This window comes from Vanellus vanellus (assembly GCF_965231255.1).
Source record: "Vanellus vanellus genome assembly, chromosome: 14".
NCBI lineage: Eukaryota > Metazoa > Chordata > Aves > Charadriiformes > Charadriidae > Vanellus > Vanellus vanellus.
In genome coordinates, this window is record NC_138919.1 from 17,455,864 (window position 1) to 17,476,484 (window position 20,621).

Here is a 20,621-nt window from a genome sequence, read left to right on the forward strand (position 1 = left end):
CCACACTCCCCACCTCTGCCTGCAGCCCAGAGACCTTCACGTGCCCTCCCCTTCCCAACAGGAACGTTATAAATAAATCACAGGGCCACATTCGGCTCTTGGTCTCGGTGACGGACTCGGAGCTGTTTCAAAGGCACACGGCAGTGGTGGGGCACAGGATCCGGCCTGTCCCCTGCCCCAGGATCTACCCAGGTGAGACTGGTGGAAATCAAACCCAGACCTTCCCCACAACCTCTGCCGAACGGGCCCGATGTGGGGAAGCCCTTGCCCGCATCAGCATGGAGCTCCCAGCTGCCCAAGCTGTAGCACCGCGGGAACACGAGCATTTCTTGGTCTGGATACAACACAGCGTGTATTCGTGTATTATATTTATTATTAATGAAAGATTAAACATTATAAAGAGCATTATTAATTTTAAAGCTACTAATAATTATCAGCTGTCCCTCGCTTCACCCTGCGAGCCTGAGAGCTATAATGAAAGAGCGAATCCCAGCTTAGAGCATCTTTAACAGAGGCTGCCGTGATGCAGAGCCCCGCTCTGCAGCTCAGGGCCACGGGTGTTTTGCTGCAACTGGTGAGGAACCTCAGAGGTCTTCCAATGCGAACGACCATAAGAAGCTGGGGATGGCAGAAAAATAACTCCCCATTATCCTTATCTTTGGAAAGAAGGACTCGCACTAACCCCCCAGCTCTGCAACAGCAAGTTGTCTTCTTGTGTCTACACCCGTATGGTCACCCCGAGAGCCCAGGTTTGCACAGTGACCAGTGTCACAGCAGTCAGTAGATGGTGATAACCCACTTCAGCACCAAGGGAAAGTCCGCATTTCCAAAAATGTTCCCTGCCCTCTTCCTCCCTGGGAAAATGCAGCTCTCTACAGTCATGCAGCCAAACAAAAGTCACAACAGACCCTTCACAAACAGGTTCTCATGGGACAGGACTGTCCCTGCTGCAACCATAAAACACTCATCTCACCACCCAAAAGCGCCATCTGCTCCCATCAGGCGTGCTCCATCAGCACCGGGGGGACCAGGAGCAGGGCCATTTCTGCCCTGCATCCTCCAGCACGTCAGCAGGACAAGCCGAGCGGAGAGCCACCAACCCCAGCAGACATGCGGGGTGTTGGAAGGGCAGACACAGGAGCGCAAGGCATCCTTTGCACGCCTGCCGTAATGCGCCCCTGCCGGCTCTGGCACATCGGCATCGATGGTGAATCGCATCTCCTCTGTATTTCACTCGGAGGAACGGGGAGAAACCGGTGTTTTACAGAGGAGTCACAAAGAGCGCCTCCTTGGAAAAACAGGCTATTTTTGGTACTACGATTCCTTCCCGGTGGAAAAGGGAAGGAAGCCCAAGAGATTGAGGGAGCCGCTGAAACCCAGAGAGGAATCCAGCAGCAGAGCCTGGAGCATAATTCGGATATCAGGGACCAAGAACCGGGACCAAGACCCACGTTTAAAGACCGTACCAGCCTCAGGACTGAGATACGTGCTGCAGCATACGTCTGCCCGCCAGCACCGCTGTGAGCCACGCCAAGAAGAGATGCTGCAGAGCAGGAAGGTGGCAAGAAGCGCTTTGTTTGCTTACCCTAAGCATGCAACGGCCTGGCTCCTCATCCGAGTGCTAATTCTCACCCTCTTTCAGCCCAGTTTTTTCGCAGCTTTTCTACAAATCCAGAATACGTTTGGGCGATCAGCACAATGTTTAGCGAGAAAATCGTATGCTACATTTCCGCTTGGCATGATTTTGAAATGGTTAAGCTGTTAAGCCCTGAAAGGGAAGTTTTAAGAATACAGTGGGGAGGGGGGGGGAAGAAGCCAAAACCAAAAATAAACCAACAGTGGCAAAATTAGAGCGTGACATAAAGGAGCCATTTGGACGGATCCCTTTTTCCAGAGAAACGGTGCGTGCTGGCTGCTGCTTTCCAATGTCAGGATCTCTGCAGTTGCGTAGCACTTGGACTTTCGTTATGCCAGCAGGGAAAACAACAAATCGAAAGTCAACGCTAGCACACAGGAGAGGGAGAAAGTTTTCCTAAGCTAGGATCAAACCTCTTGCAAGCTTCTCCAAACCACAGCCGCATCGCCCTAGAGGCACCGTCCCCCTTTGCCCATCTCACTCTCCCCCAGCAAGGGGGATGTTACTGGGGCAGGAAGGTGGTGTTTGACACACGCAAGCGCTTGTGCAAAGACTGGAAATGGTCCCGGGTGGGCAGTAGTCACGGCAGGTACCCTAGAAATGCTCCTGTATCCACGTTTTCCAGATAAATCCTTCCAAAGAGAAGCAAGTCCTGCCCTGGTCCGTGGCTCACCTTCACGCAACACAGCCCCAGCGATGCCGGTCCCTCTAAGGATAGTCAGGTTCTGCCTAGGGCGTTCAGAGAGGACTCCCCACCTTCACCCCAATCAACTTGCTTTGCACAACTCGGTGACAGCAGTGCAGCCCTTATGTCCCCTGTGTCACTCAGAGATCCCTCCTGAATTATGCATTGCTTTGCTGCTGTGCAAACTGACTTGGTGACCGACTTACGCAGCCAGTTACTGGCCTGAAGGACACAGCTCCAATCACAACCATTTGACACTGATTTTTATCATAAAATGCAATGCAATGCTGGATCAAAAGACCTCCCAGAATCTATACGTTTGACAATACCCCACTACAGCTGTGACACAAAGCATTAAGGTAATGACAGTGCCAATAGCATTCGTACCTGCTACTTTTAGATCCGCCCAACCCGGCGCAGCCGAGACAGACAAGGGCTCTTTTCCTCCCACTCCAGCCTCCCCTGGGTCCTTCTGAAGTGTTTGCTACTCAAAGAGCTCTTGGAAGAGAGCTCTCTCTCCTGGGAGGGTTTGGACCAGAGACATCAGGTGAGGTCACCTACAAAGGTAACGGGGGGAAAACCCCTTGTTCCCCAGCATATTCACATCTCTGCACAGGTCAAGCACGCTCCTGATAAGGGCATCTCCTGTCCAGTTCTGTACGTTGACCCAGCTTCAGCAGGGCATGATAAAGAAGATGAAAAAACAGCCGGGGACAGCCTTTTCCTCCATCTCCTAAAACTTCTGCAGCCTGGGCCCTCCTCTGCCTTTCCGAAGCACCCAGAGGATCTTGCGTTGGGTCCACATAGTCATGGGGTGAAACTCAATGACCTGTGTCCCCAAATACTTCTGCTCCCCAAGGGAGGCAGGGACCCAAGCAGCCAACCCATCATCTACATCCAACCTGGGAGGAGTTTTAAGACTTACCCAGAGAGAATCAACACCAGCCTGATACGCCACTGGCAAAAGTCCTTCTTCAAGGGGGAAACTGGCCTGCGGAGTCCCCGGGGTCCCTCGTGACAGCATTTCCGAGTCCCACCTTGCGGTCCCCCCCTCCCGAATTCACCCTCCTCCACAACTGAAATTGCAATTCCTCTGAAAAGCTCTCTGTCGCTCTAAGTGGAGAATCTCATACCTGAAGCATTGACAAAACCCTGGGATTTAATTTTTATTGCAAACCCTCTGCGCACGGCCCTTCACTAATGACATACAGCACCTCCGTAACTGGGGATTACTCCTGAATCACAGCGTGGTTACGAACAGGTCGCGAGATGGGGTAGAGCACGCGGCGACCCGCAGAGGACTTGGGCTGAGAAAACAGCGCGATAAATAATTACTTTATCGCAAATCAAAGGGCAGCATTTCCACCGCTAAGGTTCTCACAAGGGGGAAGGGAGGGGGGGTTATTTACTCTGTGCCGGTGTGTCTGTTGCAAATTGCTTCCACGGTGCTGGCTCGAGGAGCTCTTGCTCCCCATCGCTCTGGGAGGAAGGTGGTCAAGCATCCCCAACCTCCTGTGAGCAGCCAGGCCGGCAGGACACAGCCCGGCAGCCTCCTCCCAGGGCACTGTGTGCGCTTCGGGCAGGGGGAATAATTCTTCTGCATAAGGTGGGTAAGAGCACAGTCCCACTTGTGGTCAGAGATGCACTCAGGCTCCACCAACCACTAGCGCGTGCGAGCCCCGAGCTCCCTCTTGCCATTTCAACCATCCTCCATCCCATTTCCAAATGAGCTAGTGGGATTTGTGGCAGGCTGGTGCTGGATCTTTAGGAGATGCCGTACAGCTCACAGAATAATACCTAAACAAGCACACGCCTCCTTCTTCCCTCATCCGACGGGCCACGTTATCGAGTGCTGAGTCTCTTTAATGAAATTACTGTTCAAGTGTCCCTGCTGCAGCACAGCAAAACAAATGAACAGAGGGTGAAAAATAAATCAGTATCTATGGAGGAGGTCCTGCCCATGGGCGCTGCAGGGAGAGTATGGGTATTTCTCCCCACTGGCAGCCCAGTGACTCTCGGTGCAATACATGACTTCATGACAAAAGACGCTGAGAAAGTGCCAGAGGAAGAAGGGAAACTGTTTTTCCCTTCCTTTTGATTTACACACGCTTCTGCTGGCACTGGCTCCTGGACATGTATTTCTCCACGCTCAGCTACCGCTGAGCATGATAATATAGCAGCACAGACCCGGGCGTTCGCTGTCTGTGGGCTCCACTGTAGATCAGCAGCGTGATGAGGAAAAGGCTTATTTGCATTGCTGTCATTTGGCTTTTGCAGCAGGATGCCAAGAGCACCGAACGGCCACGGTAAAAAGCATCCGATTTAACCTTCCCACTGCACACCTTCCTGAACGCAGCGCCCATCGCAGGGAGGATTCAACGCCAGGTCTACCAGCCCGCCGTGCCACCCCATGACGGAAGGGCAACCGAAAGCACCTCTCAACTGCCCGGAGCATGTGGCCAGGGCAAGGTCACAGCACCCAGCGCTGTCCCCGAGGTGGGGAAGGTTCCTGCGACACCATAGCCCGGAGCAGCCCTTTGGCTCCTCTCAAAGGCATCAAGTGTTCAGCCCTCAGCTATGGAGCTGGGAAACACCAGGAGAGCCTGGAAGACAAGCAGTTGCATTACCGCACGTTCATCATCGGGAATGAGAGCACACAACTCAAGACGAGTGTCCTCCATTGGCTTCAAGGGCACCGACACATTGAAATTCCCAGCTGATTCAGGGCGCTCATTTGCACTTTCATCACAGCCACGGCCAGGAGCTCTGCGAAGGCTTTCCTAGCAAACCCCGGAGTTCCTCTAGGACTGGCAGCGGTGCTTTTCATCTGCGCAGTGCTTTGTGGATGCTCCTGGAACGGAGCATGGGAGAGCGATGGAGGGATTTTAGCTATTTATGAATTAGAAGAGTGGTTTACATATTTTAACAGGAAGATAGAGGAGATTTTGCTCAGAATAAGGGTGCTTTTTTTTTTTTCTTCATTTTTTTCTAAATTGCTTTTCTAATCATTAGTACTTCTCGCCACGATGAACCACCAAGCAATTCCGTCATGTTACCTTGGACATACCATGGCAGGCAGCTAATGCTATCGGTCATAAATCATGTCCCTTTCAATCTCCATTATATAGGAAGAGCAAATTTATTATGACGCATGTGTCATTACACACCAGTGCCTTTCCATTATCATATAACTGGATACCCCCAAGGTTTATAATTTGCAGTATAATAGTAATTTTTAAAGAACCATTGGTAATCAATAGCACTCAGCATCCCTGTCAGGATCATTTGCAAAACAAATAACAACACTGATCTCAAACAACTTTACAGGAGGGATATTTAATCCCCACGAACTGCATTATATGATGGATAAGCAAGGAATCCTAGACTATGTATCATGTATTTTCCTTGGATTAAATATCACTTCAATCAATGTTGCTACCGGCTGTACAATGCTGCCTGTGTTTTCACTAAGTAATGCCGAAGTATTGCCTTACTAATAGATATCAGCTACGTGCCGGGCACCAAAACCACATGGCAGCTCCTGGGGGCGTGAGGAGGGAGGGGGACAAGGCAGAGCGGTGGGGGAGCCACCGCCATGCTGCATGGGGAGCACACGGCCGCAGGCGAAGTTGGGGCACAGAGGGCAGCTGGGGACCCCACGAACAGGGCACTGCCGCCCTGAGGGGTCTCAGCAGACCTTTACCCCGACTGTCGCCCACGGTGGGGCGAGCACAGGGGGTGCTCAGCCCTGGCCTGGCCCGGCCCGAGCCCTGAAGGGCTGAGCCCAGCAGAGGCGATGCTCCCTCCGGGGTGGGTTTGCTCTGCAGAGCCCACCGAGGCACGGACCTGCCCTCGTTACCAGAGCCTCCACGCCGAAATCGAATCACCAGCAGAAGGAGGTGCTGTTTTCAGCCCCTTGTCAATGCAGAGCTTGGGTTTAACCAAGTTACTACCTGTAACCCCACAGAAGCGCTAGGTGGTATTATTTAATAAGAGGTTCAGCCATCTGCCTCATCAGCTAACAGACAGACCTTAAGGACAACAGAGAGAGGCTCGATTTACTTATTGCTTTTCCTTTCCCCTCAGCAGGTACCGCCAGAGGCTGTAATTGGGAAGGTAACGCTGTCCCGACCGCCCCTGCCCTGGCTGCGGTCAGTCTATCTCAAGTCCATCCGCATCCCAGGCACTGACAACCTTTAATGGAGCTTTTACATTTAAAAAAAAAAAAATTAAAAAAAAATAATCGAGACAGAAGCGGCTGACCTGGCAGGACCCCCGTGCAACCAGTGCATGGAGAGGCACTCACGGGGACAACACCGACCCTATGAGTACCTGGCCATGCCGCAGCCCTCGAGACAACCCAGCCGGCATCCTCCTAGAGGTCCCTAAGGAACATCTCCAAAGTCAGATCAGAGGCAGCGGCCTCGCCATCGGGGAGCCCGCGTTACCTGTTGCATGGCCGAGAGCCGGCCAGCGCCTCCGTCTTTCCGAGGCATGAAATCCCCATTTACATTTTTCTACGTGGGTTTCTGCCTCTTCGGAGCTCTCTCCGGCAGAGCCGTATCTCACTACTTGCAGCTGGAGACACCTTTAGCGAAATCTTCAGGCTCCTACTGATGTGGAAAAATTCATGCATTTCTCTCCTCGTGTGAGCACGGGTCTGGCATTCACAGCACTTCCCAGCGATAAGCCCCAAATCGCTCATCGCGAGAAACCCCGCACGGTGGTAAGGATGGACCAGAGTCGGGATAAAAACAGGAAAAAAAAAAAAAAAAAAAAACCACCAAACATACTCTTGGACCCTAACTAAACATTTTAGCTGCTGGAGATTACAGAATCCTATTTAGCAATATCAGAGAGCATTTTCCGCAGAGGAAACATCTTCAGCCTGGCTATAGGAAGGCAGGAAAATTAAATCTTTTGGAAGGAAGAAGAAACCCCCAGAGTTTTACTTGGTTTTGGTTCATTTTTAGAGACAAACGTGTTTTAGAAATGGTATTAACTGCGGCATCCTGACACCCCTTCCCCGCTCAGCAGCGCCTCGACCGGGCTGCACGCTCCTGCAAGCTCCTGGGCTGCCCCGAGGAAAATACCATTACAGAAAACACGGCTATTTTTAAAGCTAGAAGGACAAATTCTCCTCCCAGTTTCACCAGTGACCTCACGACTCTCCACACAAGGTTGGGCAGGCGCAGCTCTGATTTGGGGTTATTTTGAGCAACCTCCGGAGTCACCAGGCCTAGAGCGCAGAGGAGCAGGATGAGGCCTTCACCTCCAGATAGTCAGACCCAACCTGTTAAGACACAGACAATTTTCACCGGCTAGAGGGTAAAATGAATCCCCCATTTAAATAAAACACTTTAATTAAAACCCTCCGGCCAGTTTGGGGCTGGAGAGGGGCACAGCCACTTCCCCCCATCTGAGCCCGGACCCGAGCAGGGCTGGTGCCCCCACGGCCATCCCTGCTCGGGCGTTACACACACACACAGAGTACGAACTCAGTCACGGCTCCTCCACAGAAGTAGTATTTAAATGGTTTATATATTACTAACCCTTTTAATTTAAGTAAAGATGGAATTGCTCAAGACCAACTTGGGCTGACTTGCTCTCCCCACCACTTTTTTTTTTTTTTCCTTTTAATCTTCCACCGGCAGTTTCGTCAGGCTCTCATCCAGCACGGCCTCAGAGCTTCAGAAGCCCAGTCCCTGCGGGTAAATGGATGGAGACCTCTAGGAAAGCTCAGATAGATGCTGCACAGTGATGAGGAAGCACCTTTCGCTCTCTCTTGAGCCAATGTCTGGGCTGTGGTGCAGCCAAATCATAGAACAGAATCATAGAATCGTTATGGCTGGAAGAGACCTTTAAGATCATCAAGTCCAACCATTATCTAACTCTGCCGGGCCCACTCCTAACCCACATCCCTGAGCACCATATCCAGACGGCTTTTAAATACACCCAAGGATGGTGATTCAACCGCTTCCCTGGACAGCCTCTTCCAGTCTTCTATAACCCTTTCGGTGTAGAAGCTTTTCCTGATGTCTCACCTAAACCTCCCCTGGTGCAACTTGAGGCCATTTTCTCTTGTCCTGTTGGTTGTAACTTGTGAGAAGGGACCAACCCTTCCTGTCAGGGATCTGTAGAGAGTGAGAAGGTCTCCCCTCAGCCTCCTCTTCTCCAGGCTGAACACCTCAGCCGCTCCTCACAAGACTTATTCTCAAGACCCCTCACCAGCTCCGTTGCCCTTCTCTGGACCCTCTCCAGCACCTCAATGTCCTTCTTATACTGCCTCACCCAAAACTGAACACAGCACTCAAGGTTGGACCTCACCAGTGCTGAATCACTTCTCTGGTCCTGCTCAACACGCTATTCCTGATGCAGGCCAGGATGCTGTTGGCCCTCTTGGCCACGGGATATCACATATCAAAAGGGATGCAGAGCCTGGACTTTCCCATCTGCGTTTACCCAGCTGGGATGAGCACCACCTGCTTTGTCACCCAACCCTGTTTGCGGCGCCCTTTTTGGGAGCTGCGGCTCTCGCCCCCGAGGCAGCAGCTGCATTTTAGCTGCTGGTAACACCAGTAAAAGCGATACCCGTGGAAGCTCTGGAAGATAAGACACAACCAACACGTTATTCTCTACTGATGGGCTCAGACACAACCCAAAACCTCCAAGAGCATGAAGCTGGGGGGAATTTCCCAGCTCACGAGGTGCAGGGGGCATCCTACCGCAACACTCAGGCTTTCACCCCACTGCCATGCCCAGCTCCCGAGTGTCCCAGGAGGCTGCACACACGCACCAGCTTCGTTAGCAAACTCCATGGACAATGAATGATCAAAGCAACCAGCAATTCTACCCATATTCACCCCCGTGTTCTCACCCTGGTGGCCAGGGGGGCCAACGCTGCTGCCCGCGGTGCGAGGGGAGAGAGGACACATCCGCGGGCAGGGAGGGAAGATGTCTCCCTTGGACTGCAGAAGCCTAAAGATGGAAAACGCTTACAGCTGTGTACGCATCCATATGCATAAGAGAACAGGCCCTGATCCAGCACACGCTTACGTCAATCCGCCGTCACCAAGATTTAGGAGAACATTTAAAATTAAGCAAAAATTTCCTGGCGCTGCAAAACTAAGGACAAAGAAAGGAAATAAATCTCGTGGTTCGAGCAGAAGCAGGTGTCAAAGGACTCGGTCCCAGCACAGGCTCCAGCACCAACGCCCCAGGTAACCCCGGGCATGTCACTTCACCTCCGGGTTCACCCACTGAATGCAGCGACCAGTTCTCCAGGCGCCATTCCCCTTACTCCTGCAAGGGGCTCTCAGATGGCCACAGAAAACCTGACCAGCTTTGAAGGCTATTTCCCATCTGGTCCCCACCGGCAGCTCTTTACGCGCTGTCTCCAGAAGAGCAGGGTGACCTGTAACTCAGCAGCTCCAAGGAACCCCACAAGCTCCAGCTCTGAGGAGCTGCTCATAACCTAAACCACAGGAGAAAGTCAGGATTTGCAACAATAGCCCAGATTTTGCCTGATGAAAATGAAGACAACAGCATTTCAAAACAAATGGGGAGAAAAGCAAGATCCATAAGTGAAATACTTATTTCCCAACCCAGCCTAATCAAAATGAAGCGTATTTACTCGTGATGGTTAACAGGGTAGAGTTCCAGCGCAAAAAAGAGTGCATTGTCCTAAGGGCTATACAACATGATGCCATTTTATGGCCGTTCTGTTAGTAACATAAGGACTGGAAAGGACAAAAAAAAGGAGGAAAAAAAAAAAAAAAAAGAAAAGAAAACTCAGAACAGAAACCAGTAGTTCTTCACTGAAAGAGAGAGGAAAAGCCATGCAGAAAGTTTGGGGCGTTTTCCTAAAGCCAATGTGGAATTAGAGAACCTACAACTGAGTTCACAACCGGAAAGGATTTTAATACAAAAAAGGACTTTTCTGCAAAACCATGAGTGAAGCTCAAGACTACCAAACGGACCCACACAGTAAACAATGTGACAAACTTGTCTGAACTTTGATGGGGTGATAACGGTCACTCTCCTTTGTAAGCATTACGGTTGGACTCCGTGATCTTAAGCGTCTTTTCCGACATAAATGATTCTACGATTTCTCAGGGAGCTTTAAGAATCGCATCCCACAGATTTATCCCCCCACCCCGCCTTTCTTTGAAGATGAAGCAGATGAAGACGAAGATGAGCAGAACTCCACAGCCCGATTTCTGCTCCTTTGTGAATCGGGACACCTGTTGAAACACGATTTATCCACGTTTTCCTTTTACTCCTCTGTGGTAGATGTCCTCCAGCTGCAGTTACGCGATCCCCGTGCTTCAGCCCTTCCCTGGGGAAGGCAAACCAGCGCCAGGCTGAGTGAGCAACACAGGATGGGCTCAGTTGGGCATCCGTTCCCCCCCCCCCCCGCAGCCCCCCCGCCTGTTTGCACCCCACACTTTCAGCCCTACCTGCGCGCACAGCGGAGCTGGGCAGATGCGCAGCTCAACCCCATTCCCACCTCAGCATCCCGCTCTGCTGCACGGTTCACAGAGCACAGCCTCTTCCTACCACGGACCGGGTCCCCGCAGCCTCCAGGGACCGAGGCTCAAACCCAGACAGCATAAAAGTTCAACGGTGCCATAAAACACAAGAGACAGGTTTGAACTCCCGGATTTTAAGCAGAAAGCCACCTCCGGCGGCTCTCCATCCCCTCGGGCCATGTGCCAGACCTTGCAACTCACTGCTCAGCGCCGCCTTCCCAGGAGAAGGCGGCTGGAAGTGACACTGCTGCAGTGCCTCCCTCCATCCCCGGGAGTCAATCAGCTCTATAACACCAGCGCTCACATCCCTCGTCCCGCCAGCCCCCAGGGATGCCCTGTCCGTCACCTTCCCTACATCCGCCCACAGCGTTGGTACCGGCTGTGCCCCGAGCAGGCGCAGGACCAGCACTAAAGTTAAGGGGTTTGTCTCCGAGCCACATCCTGGGGCAGGAAAAAAGCAGAAACAATTATTTTTGTACCCCAAATCAGATGTTCAATGCCTTTTTTTTTTTTTTTTTTTTTTTTAAATCATTGCCTTTTTTTGCATTGCTTTAACAACTTTACTCTTTTTTGCCACGAGAGCTCAGAAGGGCGGGTGGGAAGTGCCCCTTCAGTGCTGCTCCACACACAAACCCCCACTTTTACTCCAGCAGGACCAGGCACAAACTTCTCAGCACAGCCATGAAAAGAAACTACTTGAACTCCTCCACTGTCCCAGGCTTTTTCCTGGTGATCAGACTGACCAGCTGCCCAGCCTAGAGCGGGAAGAGTTAATTAATATAACGTCACAAGATGAGCACTTGGGCCATGCAATCGCCATCTCCTGCTCGAGCACCTTGGTGAACAGCCAGCATCAACGGAACCAGCCCCGAGCTGCAGTCAAGACATTTCTCCTTTGACAATGCTCTATTGCAACAACTTTATTTTTGATGATACCGGATGATTAATGCTTACAGCCGCTGTCATTTCCTTTGACAGATTTTTGGGGGCTGTGGAGTGACATTTGCTCAACGCACCGCTCTTGAAAAAGCGGCGCTCATCGTAGCGTAGAGGAGAGGAGATGCTCCCTGCATCCAGCCGTCGGCGACCAGACTCTGCCAGCTGCAGGTGGCCGGGAGAGTTACTTTGAGGAATACAGGGATGCTTACGGAAAGCCTTGCCCGGTAAAGGCTGCGGGGCGAGGGGAAGGGACATTAAACGGCCAGTGTTGTCAGAGATGGGGAGAGTTTGTCTTACCCAGCGGAAAGAAAGAGAGACTGTTGGTGACGTACATCGCAGCCAAGAGCCGTAGCAGACTGTGCTGTTTTGCCACCAACACGCTGAAAGATCAGATCCTGAGCTGAGGCTCTCCGGGGCCGAGTTGCAGCCGCATTGAGCTCTCGCAGCTGCTCTTGAAGCCAAAAAGCATCCAAAATCAGATCAATCAATCAGTAAAACAAGACACAGATAAATGCCTTAACCATAGCATTCACTAGTGGGGGAAAAAGAAAAAAAAAAAAAAAAAAAAAAGAGAAAAAAATAATAAAGCACGCACCAAACTTGGAAACCTTAATCTCAACTTCTGTGTCTCCAAGTTCCCCCCACCTGTAACATGAGGACAAGAATCCTCTACCTCACCCAGCTGCCGCACGGTTTTCCTAATCAATCAGCCCATTAATTCATGCAAAGCGTTAGGCAGACAGCAGATGGATGGCTTTACACAATAGTCTTTTCTACAGTGAAATATTCCTACTTAATTCTCCGCCGGCAGCTGCCTGCCCGCTCCCATCTCCCCAGCGCGGAGGGGTCTCGGCTCACGCAGGGACACCCACGGGGGTCCCGAGCAGTGGGGTCTCCCCTAGACCCCAACGGCACCTGGGATTCCCTGGCTGGAGACACCCCTTCCGCGAGGCTTCGGGCAGATTTGATTTCCGTCCCGTCATATTTAAAAGCTGTCTCAGGAGCGTAATGATTTTAAATTCACTCACCGCTGCAGTCAATCAATGGAGCGGCGGCGGCCGCTAGTGCCTCGCTAGCGGGCGGTGATGAATGGGGCTTTCGAGGCGGCACCGCTCGCCTCCGAGCGAGAGGAGAGCGTGGGCCGAGGGTGGGGAAAAGAGAAGCAAAGCCAGAAAGGAGAATTGAAAGGAAGAAGCGGGGCAGGGGGTAGGAAAGCCCAACCTGCTCGCCGCGAACTTGGGACAAGCGTTCACCTGCTCCCAGGAGGCACGGCTTGGAGGGAGCAGCCTCGGCTGGCGATAGTCTCCCTGAGCCGCTATTTATCATCCTATATTTGTAATAAATGTAGAACCAGCTTATTCAAGAGAAGCGCTAACCCCCCCAGACCTGGCTTGCGCGGAGGTCCGGAGCCCGGGCAGCAGCCTCCACCCTGCGCGCGTGCCCCTGACCGCGCTTCCCTTGCCAGGAGGGGCTGAAGAGCAAAGACGCGAGAGCGCTTCTCAAGAGCATATCGTCCCTCGGGACAAAGCCATAAAGGGCACAGTGCTGAAGGCGTTTCCCCCTCAACTCTTCCCCCGCAGAAGCAGGCAGACGGGAGCCCCGCAGGGTGACACACAGCATCCCTCTGCCTCCCCATCCCTGAGCAGCTTTGGGTACCGGCAGCAGAGAGGAGCAGCCCCGTGTGCTCACATCCATCCCAGAGACCGCAGAGGGATGGCAGCTCCCGTCTCTGCAACCACCGTGAGTGTCCAGGGAGAGGGAAAAAAACCCACAACAGTTAAATGCCCCTTAAAATCCCCCTGCTTGGGGGAGCCCAAAGGGCCTAATCCTGCTCCAGCACGCCGCCAATGGCCCTGCTCTCCCACGAGAGGATGCTGCTCAGCATTTGAAAGGAACCCCTTCACATCTGGGCTCTTTTTCTCTCCCTCTTTCTCCAATTACAGGGTCAGGTCAGCGCCGCGCAGCCTGTGAGCGTAAAAATGGTCATAATATGGAAAACTGGTATTAGCAAGGAAGCTGCAGTTCGCGGCACGAGCATCACAGCTGGGTGTTACGAGTCCCGCAAAGCACAGAGGGGACAGAGTCAAAAAAGGAAACCCACCACACCAGCAAAATAAAAATAAGAGGCAATAAAAGTAAATTAATGATGTTGCTCCAATTTGAGCAAACACTAATTAAGAATGTGTAATTGAATTAATGCATTATTTAGAAACCCCAGCAAATCCTGAGTGGGGATATAAATACATTACAGCGCTCCTTTGACATCACATATATCTCACGCCTCACTACCCACAATTTATTTTAATGTCACCAGAATCTCCAGATTTATTTACATCCTTGTCACTCACCATTGTTTTGCATTTATCCTGCATCTCTGTATGCTCTCTCCTCGATTCCACACACCCAAGGGCGCCTTACGGGGCACCGATGACCATTTGATAGTCAAAGCCGTGTAATAAATGAGCTCAGCTTATCAGCTGCTTCCCCTCCCTATGCCCAGTAGCCACAGGTCTGGGTCTAATTTGTTTGGAGCCTGGGAAAACATCAAATACCTTGTTAAAAAACAAATCCATCTTCTAGAAATACTTCCCCCCCTCCCGCTACAGCCTGGAGCGTCGGTTTATTCCATGTTATACCGGGAAAGGCCCTGCACAAGCAGGATCTAAGCCTGGCCCAGAATAGGTCAAGAAACCGGTATCATCGCACCCTGGAAACAGAGGAAAACAGCATCTCGGGGGAAAAAGTCAGTCCCTCAAAGGTTTCACAGCAGATGTTTTTACCTGTGAAAAAACCCGAGATACTGCGCTTGCAGCTGGGACAGTTGACTACTGCTTTGGGTATTTAGCAAGCGGCTTTACACACGTTATTCTTCCCTCCTTCTGAGCCCTCTCACAGCAAGGCTCATGGCTCTTACTACACCTGGGTTTCGAGGAAGAGACACTAATGCACCAAAAGGAAAGAAAGGAATACAATGAAATTGTTTAAAACAGCTAAAGACCCTTGCAAGGAAAGCAGCATGAGAAGATAACATGGGTGAATCGGAGTTCACGCGCGCACACACAGCTCCAGGAAAGGGAAAAAAAAAAAACGAAGCAGCATTGAAATCTTGTACTTAGGTAAGAGCATACGCTGTAGCAAAACATGCATGCTGTTTATAAAACATATTAGAAGATTCTTCCCTAAAAGATGCCATAGAAAGTGTAAAATTTTATTATCTCTGCCTGTCCATTTTACAAAGATACACACAAACAAGTTGCCAAATCTGCCTGCAGTTTAACTCCATTAAATCCAATGAATGACTTTGGCCCACAAAAAACTCTGCACTTACTGTAATAAAGCTAAAAGCCGATAGCAGCTGATACAGTAAAACACATACATTTCCATACACTTATTCCTGCTGATTTAAAAATACAAGTGAGCTACAGAAATTGCCCTTGTCCAGCTCCTAAAGAAATGCTGAGATGGGGGAGAAAAAAAAAAAAAAAAAAAAAAAAACCAAACCTTGGGAGTTTTCCCCTCTGGTTCCCCCGAAGTGCAAAGGGAGAGGGACGGGGGAAGCCAGCGGGGTTGTGCTCTTTTGGCTTTCTTCACCGAAAGCCCTGAACACATACGATGTGCATTTTTGAGCAAAACTCTTTGCCGCCGGTTTGGTCCCCAAGTTGGGCAGGACCCCACCAGCAGGAATGGGGTCACAGCTCTGGACCCTGTCCTGGGACACCCCCTTCTCCCCCACTGGTCCCCAGAGGGGGAGAACGTGCTCAGGCTCAGGGCAGGGATGCAGGATGCTCTGCTCCCCGCAGCTGCTGGCCACAATTCTGTTTGCAGAGGGCATTCCTCGTAATCGGTGGTTCTCCGGCCACTGGGTCATCTTGAGTTATACCTTGAGCCCCACATCTCGGGGGGGGGGGGGGGGGGGGGGTGCCAGGCTGTTACAGAAGCTGGACCCAAATGACACACTATAAGCCTCCCCTGATCGATTTGGGGGGGGGGGCTTGTTTGTTTGTTGAGTTTGTTTTTTCAAAAAAGCACCCAGTTTTCTCTCAGGCTGCTGTCATAACCGCACCAACTCCCACCTCCTCCTCTCCAGCCTCCTCCTGTGCCCCTCCAGCTCCCCTACGCAGGCTGATACCCTCCCTACACCCTCAGCACCACCTCCTCCAGACCCTCCTGCCCCACCTCCTCGGGGGGGCACGGGAGGCTCAGATCCCCCTCACCTGGGGCTAACTTTCGCATCTCCTTTCTTAGATATTCATTATTATTTGTTTCTATTACAGGGACATGGTTTAGTGGTGGTAATGGCAGTGTCAGGTTGATGATGGGACTCAATCTTAAAGGTCCCTTTCCAACCTAGATGATTCTGGGATTCTACGGGGATGTCTCGGGGACCCAGACAACCCTTGTGCTAGGGACTATACATGTATTCATCTCTCTGGCAGCCAAACTACACCTCACATATCATTTTGTGCTCTTTCTCCTCCCCGAGCCCCTGCCCCCACCCTCCTGAGGGTTTAGCAGGCACAGGACCGAGGCTCAGCATCCCCACTCCAGCCCTGTCACCCCACAGCCCTATTGCTTTCACAGCTCTGCCTCCTTCCTCACCCGCAGTTTGGGGCCACACACAGCTCCATAGCTGTCCCCTGAGCCCCACTCAGGTCCTCTTCTCCCCACCAGCCTCTTCAGGGCCCACTTTGCTGCTGGCCGTCACACCTCCATCTCACCACACTCAGCCCCAGCGCTGTCCCACCACTGGGCTCACTCAGGCTCTCCCCACACCCTGAGTTCATAACACCAAAAAAAAAAAAAAAAAAAAATAAAATCCAGCAACCACACCAGATCATGCAAAACACCACTCAAGGCTGTGCTCCCAACTCATACCCCCCCCACAACCCCCGCAGTACCTTCCCCCCTCCACCTCAAAGCCTTTGCTGGTGGCCCCACCAGCTGCCACCCCACACCCCCATCACCAACAGCTCAGAAAGGCACAGCCTACCTTTCTCAAACCCCACACCCCCTCCTCCTGAGGCTCCTCACCACCCCACAGCAGCTCCTTCTTAAGCCCCACTGCTCCACTGGGCTCCCCGATGCCCTTTGCTGAGGAACCACCGAATCCCAGGCTTTTGCTACACCTGGAGTTAACGCCAATTCACAGCCAAGTGCCGGCAGCTGGGATGCTGCGGGCGTTGCGGTGGCTTTCCTTGGCCTGAAATCCTGGCCCTGGAGCAGCCAGGCTGGGATGCGCCCGGCTGCTGCTTTCTATGTCCCTCTGGGACACAGGACTTCACTGACATAGCCCGCCCGCTTGTCCCCAGCACATGCACGGGGAAAATAAACACTAGAAAAAATTGCCCAAGGACGGGGTTGAGACTTTACAAAGAGTCAGGAGAGCGCTGGGCTCTCCAGGGCACGGACCGGGGGTCCTGTCCCTGTCGCAGCTTCTCCGACCGCAGCACTACATCCAGAGCTCGACTCGGAAACCTCCGAAGCACTGCCCACGTTCTCCCGTTTGCATGCGCTGCGCGATCCTATATTTAGTATAAGATGGGAGAACCGAAATAAATAATCCATAGCTCATAATAATAAACCTTGCACCTCGAACAAGCCAAAAGCCTGACCTTTCATAGTTAAGCCGTCCTGGTGAGAGGTTAGATCCTGTGTTTTCTGATCATCAAACAGGAAAGCATTAGCCAGACAGGGAGAACAAGCTCTTATCTAGACCTGATTTCTCTCCCCTCCAGGGGATCCTGTAGAATATTTCAGTTCTCTCTCACTCGCTGTATGACTCTGCCCTCCCCCAGTTGCCTGAAATCAGCCAAATTCACAATCTAATCTGGCCGGGAGTCAAAGGGGAGAAAAATCAAGTCCTAATGCAGCGACTACTTTGAATGGGGAATTGAAGCCAATCAGAAAGGCATTATTGATCCCTGCTCGGAGCACCTCGGTCAGGGAGGGGAAAGCTGCGGGCAGCCGCAGAGCTGCCCACCGCAGCCAGCCGGGGCTGCCCTGCCAGGCCTGCAGCTTTCCCAGCGCTCGCCCGGGCTGGGAGCCGGCGAGAGGGACTAGCCAGCCCCATCTGGTGCCTGTGCGTGCAGCCAGGGACATCACACACTACCCCTGTGCCGGCACCGGCAAGCACCCACGGCGTGCACTAGCCCACAGCATGCACTAGCCCATGTGTGTGCGAGAGCGGGACCCGTGTGCTACCTACCGCGGCGTGTTTGTGTGCAAACACTTCTAGTGTGCATCGCTTTGGAGCGGACCCATCCGCGAGAGCAAGGCTGCTACGTGGAACGGTGCGTGCGTGTGCGCACAGCGAGGGCTACACGCATTTCGGCAGCGTTAGTGCAGGGCAGCTCTGCGCGAGAGCCGAAGCGCAGGCTGCGGGGCAGGGAAGGGGGTGTGCATGTGTACGTATGCGTGTACCTGTGTGTCCCCCCCGCAGCTGCCTGCCTGCGTGACCCGCAAGCACAATCCCTGCACAGGCAGGGGATGGCAGCGGGGTGGCTCACCCCAGGCAGCGGGGCCGATGCGGCAGAGGATGGGGAGCAGCTGGACGGGGCCGAGCTCAGCTCTGGGCATCCCTGGGCGAGATCCCGGCACTTTGGCCCGTGGTAGCGCTGGCTATATGCTCCTCTGCCTTATGTAACGGCAGCAGGGACAGAGCGGCAAAGGGGGGGACAGAGATCAGGGGGAGAGGAGCTCCCCACTGAATCCCCTCCAAAAGCAAAGGTGGCCGGAGCAGAAGGTGCATGCCCACGGCGGGGGGGGATAAATCCAGGCGCCAGTTGCATCGCCACCGGGTGGACTGGGCCTGCCTCGGGGCTGCCCCGGTACTGGGCTGGTTCGGCCGCCGGTGCCGGTCCCCGCCGGGGAGCTGCCGCCCCGCTGGGCAGGACCGGGGCACGGCCCCCGCCGCGGCGTGCAGCGCCGAGCACAGCCCGGCCCGGGCCGGAGGGGGCTGCTCCGGGGGAAGGGGCTCAGCCCGGAGCCCCCCACGCCACCCCGGAGCCAGCGGGACGGCGGGAGGGGGGGGGAACTGAGAAGTTTGGGGAATTCCACATTTTGCAAGGAAGCAGGAGGGAAGAGTCCCCCCTAAAAAAAAAAATAAATTATAAAAAAAAAATAATAAAGAGAAACAAAAACAACACGCGGGGGCCCGGTGGCTCCTGTCCCCCCCCTTTTCGGGCTGTCCCCCCCAACCTGCCAGCACGGGCACCGCGGGGCCGTGCGGCCCCGGCACCTCCTTACCTGCCGGCATCACGTCTGCTGCTGCCTGCCCTGCTCCGGCTCTTCTTCTTCTTCTTCTTCTTCTTCTTCCTCCTCCTCCTCCTCCTCCTCCTCCTCTCCTCCTCTCCTCCCTCCTCCTCCTCCTCTCTCCCTGCTGCTTGGGGCTCTTTATGGAGATTCATTCATTCATGCCTTCCCATCGGTCCCTCAGCGTTTCCCTGCCTCCCGGAGGCAGAGCGTGTGACGCCTCGCCCCTTTCCAGCCACTTTCTGCTGTCACAGAGCGGCGCTGCCCCGGCCCGGAGGGGCGGCCGGGCTGGGACACGCGTGGGCAACGACGGGGCGTGGGAGAGCCCCCCCAGCGCGGGGGGAAGGGGTTGGGGGCGGGGGGGGGCGTTGCAGGCGTGGGCACGGCGCCGACCCGCTTTGGGGAGGTACAGGCGGATGTCTGGCGCCGGTCACCGTGGCGTCGGGTCGCCCCCAGGGCTTTCCCGCGCTGCCCTCCGCCCGCCCCATCCCACGCCACGCTCTCGCCCAGTGGGGCCTTTTCCGGCTGCCACCGAGAGGGCACGGGTGGGCTCGCACCCCCCGGGTTACCCTCGCCCCCTCTTTCCCTCTCTGATCGCCCCCGCCCCCCCCCAGCCCGTCCTTCCCCCCACTCTTTCCCCCCGCTGCCTCCGCACCCGCGGTAGGACCGCAGCCCTCTCCGCGGAGCGCTGCCCCATCCACCCGGCTTACAAAAACCGCTGACTCAAGCCCGGAGAGGAGCGGCTGAGCCCGGCGTGGGGAGCCAGGGCACCGGCCCCCCCACCCCACCCCCGGAGGACGCCCCCACCCCGGGGGGCCGCTCTTTCCTCCCGGTCACCCGGCAAAGTTCACCCCAGCCCCAGCCTTCCCCAGGACCGGGGTCCCTCCGCGGCCTGCCCTCCCCCTGCACTTCGGGGGGGCTGGGGGCACGCTCCCACCCACCCCCTTCGCCCCCCGACAGCCCCCCTCTAACCCACTGCGCCCCCCGCCTGCACACCCCGCCAAGCCGGGGCAAACCCGGGGGGGTCGGGGGGGGGAGGGCGGTGTAAACCCTGCGAGGTGCCGGCGGGAGGTGCTCTGGGGGGGTTATTTTAGGGTCTGAACTTCAGGGGGATCACCCACATACCCCACACGCACCCCCGGCACGGGGTTATTCTTTCCAGTCAGGCAGGGCGGAAAAATCCGCTTTTTCCCCCTTAAAGACACCGTCGGAAATGTGAAGAGCAGCGTCTGCGTTTGGGCGCTGCCGGAGCCTTCAGAACGCCAAACCCTTAATTCGGGGTGAAACCCCTTAAAAAAAAAAAAAAAAAAAAACCACTCCCCGGAGGGCCCCGCCCGCTCCCCGGTGCGTTGGGCCGTCCCCACAAGGCAGTGCCACCCCCCCACGACCCCCCGCAACGTTTGCCATCCACTTCGATTAACGACCCCTTTATTCACCTCTGCAAACTTCTCAAGATTGAACCCAGTGCCAAAACGGTACCGAAAGACGCGGAGCTGCCGCGGGGAGGGGGGGGGAGGGGGGGCGAGTTCCCGGCCGGGAAAGGCGTAAGCGGGTGCCTGCGGCGGCCCCGCTGCCTCTG